The 15,829-nt window shown below is 36.4% G+C and overlaps 1 protein-coding gene across 1 annotated transcript in view; it reads left to right on the top strand.

The window, feature by feature from the left end:
- The window catches only part of HPSE2 (heparanase 2 (inactive)), a 663,935-nt gene that overhangs the window by 447,621 nt on the left and 200,485 nt on the right, over positions 1 to 15,829 (top strand). The window lies entirely within an intron of this gene.

Genomic DNA, 15,829 nt, shown 5'->3' with positions numbered 1-15,829 from the left:
ATGTGCTATTGTCTCTGCCTAGAATGCTGTTGTCCTATTTGTTTATGTGGCTAGCTCCTTCTCATCTCTAAATACTCAACTGACATGTTATCTTCTTTGAGAGGCCTTCCCTGATGATCCTATCTGAAACAGATTGTGTTTAATTTTCTTTCTTAGCTCTTTTTTTTCCATGGTACTTTATACAACTTATATTTTTCTCTTAATTTATTATTGTAATTTGTGTGTTTTTCTGTTCCACCAGAATATCATTTAGTTCCAAAATGCTTATTTAGTCTATTGTTTATTGGGCCTTTACTGAAAGAAGGTAACAATATTGATGATCATAATGTGGCAGGAACTGTTGTAAACCTTTTATGCCTTACCATAACTGATCTTCACAGCAACCAAATGAGTTTGGGGATACTTTTATCTCTTACATAACTTAAAGGAAGTTGTAGAAAATCCAAACATTACACAGTAAATGGCAGGTTGTGAACTTAAAGTAGAGTCTGTCTCACTCCAAGGGCTATTCTCTTAACTGTTACTACTTTGATTACACAACAATGCTTTTTTTTACTGAAAACATTACATTCTACTGGGCAATTCAAATTCTCTTCACTGTCTTTAATCAAAGGCTATCTGGATAATGTAGTGTAAAGGCTGGAGCTTGAAGAATTTGCAGTGTTTATAAGGAGAAATTAAGAGATCAGTGTATGAAAACTATTGGGTAAGAATGTAAGGCTTACTCAGTTACTATGACTGACAAGGAGGATTGGAAAAAGTTTTTCTTCCATATTCAAACACTTTCCATAGCACAAATGGAATGAAGTGAGCACAGTATTTTGTTTATAGTGGAGAAATAAAATTTTTATAAATATATTTTGTTTATTAGCTATTTTTAAAATATTGGCCACTTCTCAAGATAAATGTCATGTGTTTGCAACTACTCTAAAAATACCCCCCAAAGCAGGCAAGGGGTTGTGTTTCTTTTGGCTCCAGGACCAGCACTCATCTGGGGACAACCAGTAGCACCTGGAATCCACCATTTATCCCTTCCAGCCATAGTTTTCAATCAAGACTTGGAGTAGTCATGGAACAATTCCAGGAAATCCTGGCCAGGAGAATTCAATGAAAATTAAAGCCAAATACCATGTTTCTCTAACCCTGAGAAATGTCGAGGTGAATTTCTTAATAATGTAAAGAAATCAAGAGTCATTATCAGAAAAAATTAAAAGAACATAGAATTTGCCAATATATATCGATATGTAGGTAGCCAAAAGAATCAATTCAGTACTGGAATATTGAGCTTGGAGCTTGAACAAGAACCCTGAGTCCGAAGTAATAAATAAATAGGTCTATATAGTTAGCCTGTTTTGATTTGAAAGTTCATGCTCTTGGATTTTGAGTAGAAGATACATGACTTAATGATTGGTCCTGCCCAACCCAGCAAGAGTTACTGGGATGAAGTTCCAACTACAGAAGTAGTGCAGTAGTTTGTATCAGTTATCAGTGCTAAATCTGGACCAAATAAATAATAAATAAATAATACACACACACACACACACACACACACACACACACACACACTGGAGAGTGACCAAAAGGCAGCAAAAACTGGAAAAGGTTATTCAATCCTTGAAAGAAGTGAATGATACTAGTGAGATCTGTGGTTACTTAAGAATTCATGCAGTATGTTGTGGCTAAAACTCAAACAAAATACATGATTATATTGGTTTGAGATCTCAGAAGGAATCAGAAGGTAGAAATCTCAGAAAGAAGGAGCTATGGGCAAAACACCAAATATGCACATAAACTTCCTTCAGATCTTTGCCTGATCCATGAAATGTGCATATTCAAGGGAGACTCCAAGGAGCCTGGTAGAAAATAACAACTGGAAACCTGAAAAAGTTGAACAGTGATTTCAGCTGCAATCTGTCACATGAGGGACAGCTTGGAACTTGAATTTCACAGATTTAGAGAGACTTGATAAACACCTTATGCTTTACAGTGAAAATTAGGAGTTATGCCTCAGGAGTAAAGTCTTGTCCTGGGACAAAGGATTTTCCCTAATTCTAATGTATAGCCAAAACAGATTCACCCTAACAAAGCGTAAACTGAAGCTGCCACAAGTTGGATGATTAGCCATTCATCCAACTTCCCGCTAGATCCAAAACAAACACTCTTCTGTTTCTATAAAATATCATCCACACTTCACAGTATACAATTAAACAATTACTAGATATGCAAAGAAACAGAAAAATGTGACCCATGGCCAAAGAATGAGCAATAAATAGAAACCCTGAGATAACTTAGGTAATGGAATTAGCCCCACATTGGGCCCTCTGCTGTCAGAGCAGAGCCCGCTTCAGATCCTCTATCTTCCTCTCTCTCTGCCCCCCCCCCCACAGCTCTCCCTCTCTTTCTCTCTCTCTCTCTTTCTCTCACTCTCTCTCTCAAAATAAATAAATAAACATTAAAAAAATAAAGAATGTTCATAGCAGGCAAAAACTAGAAACAACCCAGGTGTCCATCAGCAACAGAATAGATTAAACAAACTGTTGTGTATTCATACAAAGGAATGTGCCTCAGCAAGGTCAAAGAACAAACTAATGATATACTCCACAACATGGATGAATCTCAGAGTCATTATGCTAAGTGGAAAAAGCCTTATATTAAAAAGAACATTTATATATTGCAATTATATGAAGTTTTAAAAATTAGAACATTGCTTTTATAGGTTGTAGAGGGTAGGGATATAGATTGAGAGGGAAGGGCACATGAGGAAGTTTTTTGGGGTGATTGTAATCTTAATAGGGGATTTGGGTACATAGGAATGTGCATTTGTTAAAATTCATCAAATGGCATTCTTAAGATTTGTGCATATCATTATATATGTAAAATTTACTTAAGAAAAAGAACTATAAACAGATGTTAACTCTAGTTAACAATATGCCTGATAAAGTGTTGTCTACAACTTACTTTGAAATGCTTAAAAACATAAAATGGATCAATGAATGGATAGAGTGATAGATAGATTGATAAATGTGAGATAGAGAAAGTGTAGTAAAATGTCAATTGTAGAACCTAGGTGGTAGATCTACGGTTTTCACTATATCATATATATATCTATATATATATAGATATATATATAGATATATATATAGATATATATATAGATATATACATATCTATATATATATCTATATATATATCTATATATATCTATATATATCTATATATATCTATATATATATCTATATATATATCTATATATATATCTATATATATATATCTATATATATATCTATATATATATCTATATATATATCTATATATATATAGATATACACACACACACACACACTATATACACTATATATTTCCACCTGTCTCTGTTAGAAATTTTTTATAATAAAATATTGTGGAAAAGCCTAAATTGTTACACTAAATAATGGTATCTATTATATAATACAATAAATTGCTGTGAAAATATTTATGTGAAAAACATAAGAATTGGGAAAATGCTTTTGTTAAGTGAATAAAGTAAAATATAAAATATACAAATCATACTTCAATAATATATAAAAATTCACATAAACTCAAAAGGCACTAATAGGTTAATAGTGTTTATCTTTAGATGTAGGGAGTATTGAGACTCTTTTATTCCCATTTTTACTTTTCTTTTTTCTGTAATAAGCACATATTGCATTTTTGTTTATAATAGAAACCATCAGTACCCAGCTCCACCCTTCTCACCCCCATATTCACCTCTCCAGAAACAAATGTCACAATTTTAGCCGCTTCTATTTGTTTCCATATTTCCAAGCAGTCTGATGCTGCTATGTCTTGATTTTTTTTCCAGTTCAAATATTATCTATAAACTTCCTACTATGGAATATGAGAATTTAGCTCTCATACCTCTCTAGCTCTTCATACGCTGAAATACTTTACTTTACCCATCTTCCAATATTTTATATCGAAGTATTGGTTAGAGTTCAGCATTCACATTTTTATTACTATGTAAATATGACTCACAGCAGAGAATGTAGTGTGCTATGGTTATTTTCTTTCTTTCTTTCACAACTTCCTGTTTTCCCTGGAGCTAATAACTGTCTCTTTTTCATTCACCTAGTTTCCTATTAATCTATCCCTAATTCATCCCTAAACTCTGTACCAGAGGGGTAAACCTCCTCTCTCTCTCTCTCTCTCTATCCAGACACCCCAGGTAGCCATCAGTTTCATCTTGTCCTTGTCCTGCTGTCCTGAAGCCATCCCTCCTCTGATCCCATCTGGACTGGGTTGATCTCAGTGCTTCCTGCACAGCTGTTGTCCTGGGATCTCCCTTCACCATCATCGTAGGGATTCCTTTTGACTCTCTTTATTTATTGGATCCATGCCTTCTTTTGAGGTTTACTCCCTCATTTTGGTGGAACATTTTTTTTCTAGGAACTTCCTGAGAAAAGATAAATGAGGGGTAAACATGTTGAGACCTTGTATTAGAGTTTGATTTATATTTTGGATGCATACAGATTTCCCTCAGATTTTGATGCTTTAATTCCATTTTATTCTAGTTTTTCCTGTAACTGTTGAGAAATCCGATGCCTTTTTAATCTCCAGTTCTTTTATTTGCCTTGTTGGTTTTTTTTTTTTTTCTCTCTTGGTACATTTAAGATCTTTTCCTTGTCCCCAGTGATCCTTTATGCAACTGTCTTTATATTCTGTTCACTAGATGTAGATCCTCTCAATCTGAAATTCATACCCTTCAGTTTGGGAAATTTTCTTGATCTTTTTTTCTTTGATAATTTTCTTCATTTTATTTTTTGTGCTTTCTCTTTCTGGAACTTCTGCTAGTCAGATATCAGGACTCCTCAAATAGTACTCTAATTGTTATATGTTTTCTCTCCTTTCTTTTTCTTCTGTTTTCTGATAAATCTACTTAATCATCTAAATTTTCTGTTGAAATTTTCATTTCTGTTATCATATATCTAATTTCCAAAAGCTCTTTTTGTTCCTCAATCCTTCCTGTTAATGACCTCTCCTTTATTTATTTACTTATTTCTGGATGCAGTTATCTTCTGTTTTCTCTCTGAGGATATCAACTTTAAGTGTTTGTTTATTTTGCTCCTTTTCTTCTTTTCTATTCCTTCCCTCCCCACCTTCATCCCTCCCTCCTTTCCTTCCTTCTTTTGTTTCTTTCTTTCTCCAATATTTTTTTTTATGATTTCTGTATTAAATTGTTTCCTCTATGTTCTTCTCTCCTTTTGCCATTTCTTTACTTTGGTTTTTGTCTTTCACATTAAAGATTTTCCTCAAATGTCAAATGATTCTTGGATCTCTACTCATATTTAAGAAAGAGGCATGTAAAGCTGATTGGACATTTTTTGTTTATGGATATTTCTTCTTAATAATGGGGGTCTATGTAGGGTGATCTGGCTGGGTTGTTACATTAGGGTACTCTTAACTGTCTATATCTGTTGGTTTTTTCTCTTATGTAATTTAGTTTTTCCAGAGAAGAATTCTCCCTTCTCTCATCTCAGAAATATAAGTCAGCAGGTATTCTCACATTTGAGGAAGGGGACTAGATATCTTATTGTTTACTATGTAGGCTTTTTACTCCTCTTGTTTGCAGTATGGTTGACCCCACCTCAACTGTGCATGGTGTCTCCGACTCTGGCTTAACGGCTGATGTGCTGCTTTATCGGAAATGCAGCAGTTTCTTAACTGTGTAGGGGGCAGTGGTCCTCCAACATTTTTGTCTCAGAACCCTTTCACTCTTGAAAAACATTGAGTGCCCAAAGTAATTTTTAGGAAAATCATATTTATAGATATTTACTATATTAGAATTGAAACAGAAATTTTTAAGTGTTTATTTTTAAATAATAAACCCATTACATTTTACCATAAAAAATGTATTTTATAAAATAACTATATTTTCTCAAAAACAAAAAAAATTAAGTGAGGAGATTGGCATTATTTTATATTCATGTAGATCTCTTTAATACCTAGCTTAATTGAAGATGTGCAGACAAGTCTTCTTATATGTTCTATGGCAATATGTTGTTTGGGTTTAAGAATATGAAGAAAATTTTAGTGTGCCTGGGTGGCTCAGTCGGTTAAGCATCGAACTTCAGCTCAGGTCATGATCTTGCGGTAAATGAGTTCGGGCCCCACATCAGGCTCTGTGCTGATGGCTCAGAGCCCGGAGTCTGCTTCAGATTGTGTGTTTCCTTCTGTCTCTGCCACTCCCCACTCGCTCTCTGTCTCTCTCTCAAAAATAAATAAACATTTCAAGAAAATTAAAAAAAAAAAAGATTATGAAGAAAATTTTCCCTCCCAGAGATACGTATCTAGGAAAGGGAGGATTACTTGAATAACCTTTTTCAGATTATTATGGCTATTTTTCTAGACACTACACCAAAATTCAGTTAAGTGATAGTTTCCTAAAGGTTAGTTGTAGTGTGAAATATGAAGCCATATCAGTGAACTTTTCAGACTCTGATGTATAAAAGTATGTTGGTCTTATGTTTTGAATATATCTTTTACCCAGGCACGATTCTGTAACATCATGCATTGATCATTTGGAAAATAGTGCTTTACTGAGTTATGAGTTATACAGATCTCCCAAATGCTAACACATTTCATTATGAAACCTCAAAAAAAAAAAAAAAAGCACATTCATTAATATCGCCACTGACCTAATCAGAAAAGCCTTGTTAAGGTTTGGGAAGCTGACAAGCTCATGATAGCAGGTACAAATATTCTAAAATTCTAATTTTCACCTAACAGCTCAAAATTTATAATCAGCAGCAAGTTCTGATTGTTTTCATTGAAGTGACATGCTTGTTTTGTTCATTTTTGAAAAAAAAAAATACCTTCCAAATACCCAAGTCTGAACAACTAAAATTTGCCTGTCATTCTTTTAATAAAAAAATTGTCCTATGAAAAACATGACCAGTTCAGTTTGCAACTCAGTTGCTGTTGAGGTGAAGTCTTTTATGTTTATTTCTATTTATTCATATAGAATATTTTTTTAAATGTGTACTCAGGTTAAAATTTAATAAAGTTATTAGTTTTATTACTTGATCATAGAAATTATTAAGTGAAATTGCCATTTTTGTTTTATTGCAAGTATGTGACAGTAGTCCCCAGCAGTCTGCTGCTCCTGACTTGATTGTGTACTTTTGTCCACTGTTGCTTTTGTACCATCAGTTCAAATGTCAACATAGTTTTTCCCAATACAAATGAGAACCAAATAAGTTATCTAACGCTTTCTATATTTCATCTATCTATATGTAGTGCCAATACACCAAGTATATTTTAGTGTCATTCCCATGAAAGAAGATCTTTATCAATGATTAGTTGGTGTTGACATTAGATGGATACAAGAAAAAAAGCTTCATCTTTAGGCTTATACAGACATTAATATTCTGAGATATTAACTTTGTCTTCACCTTTGCAGCTAGATCTTTAATTTAACAAATTCCTGAATTGTTGAGAAGTGGCACAAGGGTGATTTCTTTCACTAACTTACCGACTTCATTCAGCAGGCATTCAGTAATATCGATTGTACAGACTCTATCAGTCCCCCAGCCATGTGATGCACCACATGCAGTATGATTACCTACTCTTTAAGATGCTTTTTATAAATTTAAAATTTAGAGAAGTCTTCAAAATAATTTTAAAATGTGATTGCAACACAAGACAACAAAGTTTTTATTTCCATAGTCATAAGAAAAACATTAGAATTTATAAATAACTTATTGAATGATGATGGGGTTACACAGGTTACAGAAGGTATAATAGAAAATAGATTATAAAGAATACAGTAGAAGTATTGAGAACAAACTGAGTTAACTTTTGAAAGCGTATGTACTTATACACCAAAAATATCCCTTAGAAAAGTCTAGAATAGAAAACAAGAAAATATGAGTTATATGTTTCATTAATCACCAAAGCAGTGACACTGTCACATCATATGAACTGGGGAAAACCCCACTATACACTTGTGGGAAAATGATAGTGAACATGGCAAATAATTGTGTAATTATGAAAATAGTTTTGATTTCATGGACCCCCCCCGAAAGGGCCCTAGGGCTTCCCAAGAGTCCCTGGACCACATTTGAACAACCACTGATGTAGCATAAGGGTAGGGATCTGACAATCTAGTTGTTTTTCAATTGCCCTGTTTCAGTTCACCTATCCCTTCTGTTCCTGATGACACCTTGTGCTTCCTGCTCTGGGGACTGATAGGGAATTCAGCCTCCTCTTCCTTCTGTTTTCTAATAACATCTTTATTGTGATCTTTTTCTGTCCTATTCTCTGAGACCATGTAGGTGAATGTCCTTTTGGTTTTCTTTCTTCTTTTTTTTTTTTTTTTTTTTCTTTTTGGTCCCATTGCCATTGTTTTAGTGGGGTTTTGGGAGAGAATTCAGTAAATACCTGTTGTTCTTGTTGTTGTTTTTAATTTTTTAACATTTATTCATTTATTCATTTTAGAGACACAGAATGTGAGCAAGTGAGGGGCAGAGAGAGAGGGAGACACAGAATCTGAAGCAGGCTCCAGCCTCTGAGCTGCAGCACAGAGCCCGTCATGAGTCTTGAACTCACAAGCCACGAGATCATGACCTGAGCTGAGTCAGACACTTAACTGACTGAGCCACCCAGGTGCCCCAGGAAATGCCTGTTTTTAAACCATCATATTTAACCTGAAATTCTGCTGTCTGCTCTTTTGTTTCTCTCAGATTGTTTTTTAAGTGAACCTTTTATTGGCAGTCATGAAAAGTGTGCTGAACCATGAAGGGAAAACACTACTAAATAATGTTGTATGCCTGTAATGGTCCACACACTATTTTGGGATATTTTATATATTTTGTCTTGTTTCATTCTCACAATCATCTTGGGAAAAAATAATATTCCCATTTTATAAGTAAGTAACCTTTCAGATTATTCTTAGATAAAATTTGAAAATTAATTTTTGAAAAGATATGAAATCCATTTTTAGTATTTGTCAAGTTAGGCAAGCCCAGGTGTTCTCATTGTGTGAGCGATAGCAGAGACCAACAGGATAAAATTCTATGGCTGCATTTCCCAGACATCAGTACTTTTAAGAAGCTCATCAGTTGGTTCTGACATTTAGTAAGGGTTAGGAACTACTGCCCTGGAGCTTTCTAATTGAGCATCAGTAGCCCCTGGGCACTTAAACTGCAGAGAGCACACAGTGTGTGCTTCTAGACTGGCAGCAGCAGCAGCACTTGGGAACTTGTTAGAAATGCAAATTCTCAAACGTCATCCCAGAGCCACTGGCCGGGATCCAGCATTGTGCCCTAATATGCCCTCTGGGTGATGCTGGTCACACTCTAAAGCTGGAAGCCACTGCCATCAAGATTGACTGCCTAGATCTGATCTCTAAGAATACATTTATTACCAGGGTTTTTGGCATAAAACTTTCTTCAGAAGCCTCTTTTCTGACATGTGGATGGGAGAAAAGATGTAAGAAAAATTAACCTGGGAATTGGCCTTCAGAAAATCCCTGCCCCTTGTAGTCAGAGTTAAAACTTTAAGTCATCTAATTTTCAATAAGTTTTTCTCTTATAGAGAAGTCAGCACTTTTCTCTTGTTGGTCTTAGTCTGCACTTATATATATCATTCCTCACTTCTGCTGTTGCAGAAAAACGAAATATGGTGAGTCTACTACAGCTGTAGGCTTAAAGAGATCAATTTTAAGAGATCAATTCTATAATTTAGATTTTTAGCTACATTTAAAAGCATAAAAATGAACATTAAAAAAAGTCATTGCAAGTGCAACTATAGATTTGCCTACAATATAAGTAAATGTGAGCAAAATGACTCTGAGAATAGCATCTATTGGAAATTCACGGGTAATGGGACATTAGAATGACTTGTTAAGCAGAGATTCTGTTTAAAAGGAAAAATTGAAGGAATCCATCATATCAATACTCAATTTTAGAGAAAAGAGTGCTAATGAAATGTGGACCCTATTTAGAAAAAATATAGAAGCAAGATTTAACAATGTAAGTGAATCAAAAGAGTGTTTTACAAGTGTTAAAACTTATTTAAAACACTATTTTGGAAGCAAATAACCTATGGAGCTGTGCATTATGGTTTGTTAGAAAGAACAAGGGCTTTGAAGTCAAACAGTCCTGGACAAAATCCCTCTGACCCTTAGATTTGTGGCCTTGAGGAAGAAGTAAATCCTTCAGAGGGATCCTTCAGTTTTCCCATCTATTAAGTGGAGCTAATGCCTACCTCACAGAACTATTGAGAAGGCTAGGTGAGGCATGCATGAAAAGCACTTTGCACAGTACACTCAATAGGTTGAGCTCTTGCAAATGTGAGTTCCCTTCTTCCTTCCCCTTCTGTCTTTCTGTGATCCTTCTCCATCTCTCTGTGCTTTTGAAAGTGTCCACTATATACAGATGCTTAGCGCATATTCTATTACTGAACATTTTTATAGCATTCTGCAGGTGCTCCAAGGCTTTGGCTTATGGTCTTTTCAACCAAAGGAGGAAACTGGGTGGTTCTGTGGAATAATCCTGTTGTGTTTTATTGATTAATCCATTCAAAACATATTTATTGAGCACCTACCAGGTTCAGGCACTGTGCTAGATACTATGGATACACTAGGGAGAAAGGAGAGACAAGATCCTGCCCCCTGGGGAGCTTAGTAGGAGTCTAGTTAGCAAAGAGTTTATCCTTCTAGTGATCACTTTGGAAACCATGCTTTTTCTCCTTCTTCCAGAAGAGGAAAGGAGAATGGGAGAGGTGCTCCTGGTGGAGGAAGTAAGGATGACAATTGGAAGAAAATCCTTGTGGGCTCGAGAGAGCTCTGCTAGACAAATATCTGCTGTAGAGGATTTAAAAAGGAAAGGATAAGCAGGGAAGAAAGCCATAAATGACATATGGAACTCGGCTGCAAACAAAATTAGAGAAAAAGGAAGAGAGAGAAAGAGAACTTTCTAAAGTGAATTGAAAATTCAAAGAGCTCTTTGTGTTAGGAAGACTATATATACACAGCTGCATGTGTGTGGTGTGTTTGTGTGTGTGTGTGTGCGTGTGTGTATGTGTGTATTTAATTTTAATTGAGCATTTTCTGGGGGCAAACTTTATGTGAAGTTCTTTACAGAAGTGATCCAGAGCACAGATTTTGCTGCCTAGCAGACTGCATTCAAATCCTTAGTACCTACTGTTTGTGTGAACTTAAGCAAGTTGGTCAGAACCTCATTAGCCTTAATGACTTCTTTTGTAAATTAGGCGTAATACCTATGACACAGGTAGTAGGTTCCTTATCATCAGCCAAAGGGGTATTTGTAGCTTTTCTCTCAACCTAATTCTGGAAGGCTATGTAGCCTCCATTAGTGGCTCTCTTTACCACAGCCATTCCCGGGGTAACTGGCTTACATGGCTACTGTTGATTTGGACTACTCCTTTCTCATTTGGAGTGTACACACATATGCAAAACCCCAAAAAAGGCATGGCATTATCTCCAGGTTTCCACAGGTATCTCCTTTGCCTAAGGAGAAAAATTTTAAAAAACACTGGTCCAGGGCCTTGTGCATAGCTAATAACATCTGTCATTCATTAAAGCTGCCCAGGCACATTATGTGCATTACATCAAGGGCATCTGTTAAATGTATGGGCATTAAATGGGCTGCTTTTAGAGACTTACGAGGCTTGAAATCCCAGGATCACCCCTTCTATCTTTGTGCCAGGTCCCAATCGTCCTTGTCTCAATCACCCTGGAGCCCACCCTGGGGAAATGCTAGTTGGCAACTTCATGGGAAATGGAAAAGCGTGGATGCCAGCTTCCTCACGCTTACTTTCTTTATTCCTCTGTTAAACAAGTTTTTGGCTAGTCTGGAGTCAGACAGTCTGGTTTTAAATTCGGGCTCTAACACTTATTTATCATGTACAAGACCTTTAGCTGCACTGAGTCTTAAATAGGGTTTAAATGAATAAAGGAAGTGCTGGGGGGGGCGGGTGGAGAGCAAACCACAGTATTAAATAGAGTGATCTTCAAGAATGTGACATTTGAGCAAAGATATGAAAGAAGTGAGGGAGTCAGCTAAGCAGACACCCTAAGGAAGTGTGTTCCAGGTGGAAGGGACAGCTAGATCAAGATCTCCAAGGTGTGAGTGGGTCTTAGATGTTCTATAATTACCCACCATGGAAGATTGCTCTGAGGATAAATGCGATGACGCATGTAAAGCGTTTAGCATAATACTTACAATCAGGAGTGTTTAGTAACTTTCGATCATATGATTGCTCAATTTTTTTATGGAAGTCACATTTCTAAATGTTCAATATGTTGCAGAATCTTTCAAAATGATTCATCTACATAGCACATGAGTGGAATGGTGCCTTTTTGAAACTGGTTTTCTTCCACACATACTCTTGACTTTTATACATACTACTTTGAGGTAAAAAATATATATATTTATTGTCTCTGAATAAGTTCCTTCCTTGGCAACAGGCATGAAAAAGCTTTAAACTGTGTTATATTAAAATTTTTGGAAGCTAAATGGGAGATGTGACCACTGTTCCCAAATCTCCAGTTGTTTTATCTTTCCTTCATTGTTTATTATCAGAAAGGTCACTACAGTCAAAAGTACAGCCACCTTCTAGGGAGGACTTTCCAATATTTCCAGCCAGCCGAACCATTTTTCCTTTCCATGTCTCTTTTCATTTTAGAAAAAAAGAATGAAAGATTTTATGTTATTAGAATCCCATTTTGGCTGTCTCAAACTGCAAATCCTTGGAGACATTGAAGCTCTATATACATAGTGTTCTGTGTGATATATTGTGTGGGGTGAGCATGATGAAAATAAAAGGGAAGAGCACTAACTGAAAGCCTTCCATCTGCCAAACGTTGTTTTAGCTGTTTTATATAAAATTAAATCCCTGAAAGACCTGACTACCTTGCTACTCAAAGTGTGGTCCAGATCAGCAGCATTAGCATCTCCTGGGAGTTGTTAGAAATGCAGACTCTTGGGCCTCAACACAGGCCAGTTACTAAGTCAGAATCTGCATTCTAATAAGGTCCCCAGGTGTTTCATATGCACATTATAGTCTCAGAAATATTGCCCTGACAAGGCAAAATGAGAGTAGGTATCTTTTCTAAGTACTCACAGCTAATAAGTGATGATCCAGGATTTAACTGAGGTGTGTTCACAGAGAAGAGTGCTTACTCTATCACTATACTATTTCCCTCACCAATTCTTTTTAATAGGTGTATTTTGTAATCTACTTTATAGAGAAAAAAAGAAATAGATCAGCTTCCCCTTGAACGTACTTTGAAAGCATTTGCCCCGACAGGATGTGTATAAACACCTGGTCCAAAGCAGTGGGCCTAAAAGATGAGAACTGAGTTTGTGTGTGGCTGTGGGTGGATGAATCACATGTTCCTCTGCTCTTCTGAGGTAACCTGCCTTTCTGTTGAATTAGGGAACCCAAGTGTAATTGTTGGCAGGCTTCTCCCCAAATCCTACACTGATGAACAGAAGAATGGGGAAAGGCAGACCATGGCCTGAGGAGATGAACAATCTGGCGTAGAAGTCAGAGAATGTCTTTTTTTATGAGCAAGGAGGTATTTTTATGGTTTGCCTTGAGTGAATAGCCTCTGATGTTGGGAAAACAGACTGGGAACAGCTGGACCACACTTTGGATCAGTTGCCACAACAACTTGATACATTTGTCTCTGGTGTCATTTGATCCCTTTGAGAGCTGTATTACCTCAATGTGGATGTTTGACTTTCAGGCTTACTTTGTGCAGTAAGCACGTCTGTTTGATTGTATTCCTCAGATTACATGGAGTGTTGATTATACTCCTTTGGGAGTTTGGATTCTAGGATTACAGAACATGGTAACCTCACAAGTGACTGGATCCCAGAATCTCATAGAACCATTGTTATATTTACCACCATCAAAACTCTGATTTCCAAGGGCAAACCCTACCTGAATAGCATCTGGGAAAATTATAGAAATATTTGAAGACATCTCCAATTTTCAATTTCTGGTAATATATTCTACATTCTCATCTCAGATGATCTTTGTGAGCAATACTTTTGAAACTTGATATCCGTACAAAAGTTATTATGTTACTATCATTATTTAGTATTTAACCTTTTTCTTGGAAAAATTAAACAAGGAATACTCACCATTTGAAGGTTTGCAAAGTAGAATTGAATGCACGTATGTGATTCCAAGAGCATCTTAATCTTTTCTCTTAAGAGATTTAGAAATGACCAGTCCCTTGATGACAGATTGAGAGTGAGCCTAGCTACTGTCACACTGGAAAGGGCTGAGTGTTCTGCGTGAATCATTTACCCTGACAGACATTTGTTCTCCTTAAGAAAAGTGGCTGCTTTCTCCTCTCTTTGATAAGAAATGGTCAGGCACTTCTGTCCCAGCTCCCAATTAATGGCAGCTGAAACTAGAGGTCCTGATAAACTTCTATTACCATGTCTGTGTCCATCATCCTCACCACCTTCTCTGAAAGCCATAGGCTCTTTTCTAAAACAAAATCTCCTCTGAGAGTTCAAGAAAGCAAAGAACAACAACAACAAAATTTATGTCATTAGAAGCTATGGAGGATGGTTTTGAGCATGTGCAGGATGTAATTTCATTATAGTCTAGAGTTACATGGCTGTTTCTGGGATCAGGGAGTTTCTTAAACAGAATATACTGTTAGATGGCAGCATAACTGTGGTTTTCTGCTGGTATTTTGGTGCGGAGGTGGATGGCTGTTTCCTGTCATTTTTCCTTTGTTCCCCTCTCTATTCCCACTTCATTTCATGTAAATAAAAGGAAACAAAGAGTAACAAAAGCACCACCACCAACAAACACTTATGTTAAAGTTCCAAACTTGGCCTATAGAAGTCAAGGAATTCAAATTTTCTATAATTCTTAACAATTCACTTACATTGTAATTAGTATACTTTTTTTCAATGCTTGTTCAACTTTTACATAAGATGCTTTAATGTGAATCACATGAAAAATATGGCCAAACGTTATGAGCAGTTTAACATTTGCATTTCCTGTTCTGTGTGGGTAATTTTGTAAACCTTGGGGTGAGCCTAACAGACTAGGAGGGGGGTGAAGAGGAAGTTGGCCAGCTGGGTTTGGAAAATGCCCTTCTGGATATCTGGCATGCCCAGAGTGAAGAGATGGGTGATTTCCCAGTGGCACGGGGGACGTTTTTATTTCACGAAGAGCAGAGTTTTGCCATAAGGAGAGCATACAGCCTCTACTCCAGACAGGGCAAAATCAGTGGTATCACCAGCAGCAGCAATCTTCCTTTGCTTAAGAAAACCAACCTAGTGAGGGAGCAGTCTATGGTCTGGTGGAACTCAAAATCTCAGGAAGGACCTCTAAATCTAAAGAGATTTCCCAGATCCTTATCCACTTATCACAGGAGCCAAATCTCTAGTGCTGTTTCTTTGGGTATAGGGTACCTTTTAAGGTAATCAATCCTTTTATAATTCTGATGAAAACTATAGATTTTCTTAGAAAAATGCATGTGTATACCCTGAAATACACACACAGTTTTAGACAAGATTTCAAGGCTTTTATGGATTCCTCGAAGCCCATCCTTGGACCTCATAAGGAATCCAAAGACCCTATGTTAAGAACTAGGTTTGGACATCTCTTCCTCCTGCCCTCACACCACACTACTAACTCATGCCCCCAAGTCCTCATTTAAAATGCTTTTGAAGTAGAACACATAAAGGCCCAACGATCATAATGTAAATTAACTTATTCTTGTGTAACAAGAGACAGAAAAGTGTTGTGGTTCTTTCTTAGTCCCTCCTCCATTACTTCACATAGTGTTTTG

This window comes from Prionailurus bengalensis, chromosome D2, assembly GCF_016509475.1.
Source record: "Prionailurus bengalensis isolate Pbe53 chromosome D2, Fcat_Pben_1.1_paternal_pri, whole genome shotgun sequence".
Classification (NCBI taxonomy): Eukaryota; Metazoa; Chordata; class Mammalia; order Carnivora; family Felidae; genus Prionailurus; species Prionailurus bengalensis.
Note: the sequence above shows the minus strand (reverse complement) of the source record. Positions and strands in the feature narration are given on the sequence as shown.